At 36.4% G+C, this 4,169-nt stretch overlaps 1 long non-coding RNA gene across 1 annotated transcript; it reads right to left on the minus strand.

The window, feature by feature from the left end:
* Positions 1–2,060: 2,060 nt before the first annotated feature.
* LOC127530051 (uncharacterized) lies at positions 2,061–3,276 on the minus strand. Its single transcript, XR_007936585.1, has 4 exons — positions 3,189–3,276; positions 2,923–3,024; positions 2,611–2,666; positions 2,061–2,390 (listed from the first exon to the last, which is right to left on the minus strand). It is a non-coding gene; the product is annotated as an uncharacterized LOC127530051 (long non-coding RNA).
* Between the last annotated feature and the right edge of the window lie 893 nt (positions 3,277–4,169).

Here is a 4,169-nt window from a genome sequence, read left to right on the forward strand (position 1 = left end):
ACACGCAAGGGCTCGAAAAGCATCGATCAGATTTAAGAAACGCTAATATCACAAAACGAGACACGAAGGCAAAAATAACGCATCAAATTAATTGAGTTCAGAGGTCGATGGTTTCATTTTCTTATGTCTGCTCCACACGCCGCATTCGCCTTTTGCTCTCACACACTCACTCACGTCATCTTCACAAACGCAGCGCATTTAATCAAAACTTGGCGTGCGTGATCCTGGAATTTCAATCGGCTTAATGGCTTTTTGTCGGCAACAAGAAAAAAGAGAAAAGGAGACAGGAGCCGAGGCCAAAAACTCTTTCAGAAATGACTTGGGAGAATAAAAACGTCAAGGGCTCCTTTATGGATCGCTTTGTTAATGGATGTCAGATCTCTCCCTGCTTCTCCAGTCCAAAAATAATAAAGCTGCGGGCATCAGCAAATCATCACTTTCAATCTCAATGATCAGCTTCTGTTTGTGTTGATTATGCAAAGGATGCTTAAAATCACGTCTATAATGTGGCCATCAAGAGATTACTAAATCTCCCTCTTGGGGCTCTTATGGACTTAGTTACAAAAACACTTCCCAAAATATCCACTAGGGGGGAATTCACCATCAAACCCCTGTTCGTAATAAGGGCCATCACAGGATCTTTATAACATAAAAGATTTACTGCACACAAAGGCTCTGTCACACTGTGAGGCTCCAAAGAGCACAAAAGGCACACAAGGCCTGAAGTATACACATTCAAAAGCAACCAAGTCAAAGTACAGCAATCCAATGGAGACATAAAAAAGCAGAAAATCCAGTAATACAAAGCACAGAAGAAACATCAAAACTCCCAATCTCATTTGAATGAACCACAAAGGGACTGTGGAATAACCTTCACCTTTGTAGGGAGGAGGGCAGATGATGGACAGGTGGGGGGAACCACCCACAAAACAAAAGGCACACAAGAAAGGTTTGCATACATGGACAGAATAAAAAACAAAGAATGATGCAAATAATGAACAAAAGAACCAAAAATGAACAAAGCAGACCAAGATTTGATCTCGAGCCATGGGAGGAACCCTGCCTGAAATATAAAGAGGATACATCCATCTTATTAATCCATGTACCATGTAATCCATCATGTATCACCCATATAGTGCCTTTCATCTATCTATTATATAGTGCCTTATCCATCCACCTATCTATATATAGTGCCTTTCATCCATCATACAGTGCCTTATCCATCCTTCTACTTATAATATAGTGTCTTTATCTGTCTAGCTATCAATCATATAGTGGCTTTCATCCATCTATCTCTATGATATAGTGCCTTTCATCTATCAATCATTTTTTTTTTTGTTTTTTTTGTTCTTTATTTTGCCTTATACAATTTCTTGTATTAGTTTTCGCATACCCCTTGGGGTCAGAGCGCAGGGTCAGCCATTGTACAGCGCCCTTGTGTAAGGGCCTTGCTCAAGGGCCCAGCAGAGCAGCATCTCTTTTGGCAGTGACGGGGATTTGAACCGGCAACCTTCGGGATACCAGCACAGATCCTTAGCCTCAGAGCCACCACTCCACCATTACATCATATAGTGCCTTTCATCTGTCTAGCTATCAATCATATAGTGCTTTTCATCTATCTATCTATCTATCTATCTATCTATCTATCTATCTATCTATCTATCTATCTATCTATTATATTATGCCTTTTACATCTATCTATCTATCTATGATATAGCACCTTTCACTCTATCTATCTATCTATCTATCTATCTATTATGCCTTTTACATCTATCTATCTATCTATGATATAGCACCTTTCACTCTATCTATCTATCTATCTATCTATCTATCTATCTATCTATCTATCTATCTATTATATAGCACCTTTCTATCTATCTATCTATCTATCTATCTATCTATCTATCATATAGCACCTTTCACTCTATCTATCTATCTATCTATGATATAGCACCTTTCACTCTATCTATCTATCTATCTATCTATCTATCTATCTATCTATCTATCTATCTATCTATCTATCTATCTATCTATCTATTATATAGCACCTTTCTATCTATCTATCTATCTATCTATCTATCTATCTATCTATCTATCTATCTATCTATCTATCTATCATATAGCACCTTTCACTCTATCTATCTATCTATCTATCATATAGCACCTTTCACTCTATCTATCTATCTATCTATCTATCTATCATATAGCACCTTTCACTCTATCTATCTATCTATCTATCTATCTATCTATCTATCTATCTATCTATCTATCTATCTATCATATAGCACCTTTCACTCTATCTATCTATCTATCTATCTATCAATTATATAGCACCTTTCACTCTATCTATCATATAGCACCTTTCACTCTATCTATCAATTATATAGCACCTTTCACTATATCTATCTATCTATTTATCTATCATATAGTACCTTTCACTCTATCTATCTATCTATCTATCTATCATATAGCACCTTTCACTCTATCTATCTATCTATCTATCTATCTATCTATCTATCTATCTATCTATCTATCTATCTATCTATCTATCTATCATATAGCACCTTTCACTCTATCTATCTATCTATCTATCTATCAATTATATAGCACCTTTCACTCTATCTATCATATAGCACCTTTCACTCTATCTATCAATTATATAGCACCTTTCACTATATCTATCTATCTATTTATCTATCATATAGTACCTTTCACTCTATCTATCTATCTATCTATCTATCTATCTATCTATCTATCTATCTATCTATCTATCTATCTATCTATCTATCATATAGCACCTTTCACTCTATCTATCTATCTATCTATCTATCTATCTATCTATCTATCTATCTATCTATCTATCTATCTATCTATCTATCATATAGCACCTTTCACTCTATTTGTCTATCTATTATATAGCACCTTTCACTCTATCTATCTATCAATTATATAGCACCTTTCACTATATCTATCTATTTATCTATCATATAGCACCTTTCACTCTATCTATCAATTATATAGCACCTTTCACTATATCTATCTATCTATTTATCTATCATATAGCACCTTTCACTATCTATCTATCTATCTATCTATCTATCTATCTATCTATCTATCTATCTATCTATCTATCTATCTATCTATCATATAGCACCTTTCACTCTATCTATCTATCAATTATATAGCACCTTTCACTCTATCTATCTATCTATCTATCTATCTATCTATCTATCTATCTATCTATCTATCTATCTATCTATCTATCTATCTATCTATCATATAGCACCTTTCACTCTATCTATCTATCTATCTATCTATCTATCTATCTATCTATCTATCTATCTATCTATCTATCTATCTATTATATAGCACCTTTCACTCTATCTATCTATCTATCTATCTATCTATCTATCTATCTATCTATCTATCTATCTATCTATCTATCTATCTATCATATAGCACCTTTCACTCTATCTATCTATGATATATCGATGCAAATGCCTTCCCACTGGCGAGCCTTGGACTGGACCCCGTACATGGGCTGGTTCAGCAGAGAGCTCTTGGAATAGGGTGGCATGCAGGTGGCGTCTGACCCCACGTGTGGCGGAGCTGGGTGGTGCGTATGAGCAGCAGAGAGGACAAATCAGCACCTGTCACCGCTGAACATTCGAGCTGCGGGTGGAAACAGCTGAAGACGCCAACTGTCCTTTTTAGTTCCTCTGAGCAGCAATCAGCATAAAGACCCCCAGCTCATCACAATATACAAACAGAACTAAGCCAACGGGTGACAAACTGATGTTACCACCAGAATCTTTGAGGTAGAAAATCCCCAAACCTACAAGTTAAATGAAAACAGAGACCACTAGAATTCCCATAAAAAAAGAACAGTTACCAAGGATCCTGATCGCTGCTTTATAGATCAGATGTCCTGGTCTGATGCCCGTTTATCTTCTGTGTGGACTCTGCATGTTCTCCTGATGTCCAGAGGTGTGCATGTGAGTGAAGGCCGTGGAGGAGAATGTTTCTTGCAAGCAGCCATAATTTCAATTCTTCTCATACCATTCATCGACCCGATCTCGTCACTGATGGCAGGCTGCTTTGTTTCTTCCTCTGTTGGCCCTAAGATGGAGTTTAAGAACATTCCTTTGTCACACTGAATCTGTTCCTGC

Source organism: Erpetoichthys calabaricus, chromosome 13, assembly GCF_900747795.2.
Source record: "Erpetoichthys calabaricus chromosome 13, fErpCal1.3, whole genome shotgun sequence".
In the NCBI taxonomy this organism is placed as follows: Eukaryota; Metazoa; Chordata; class Cladistia; order Polypteriformes; family Polypteridae; genus Erpetoichthys; species Erpetoichthys calabaricus.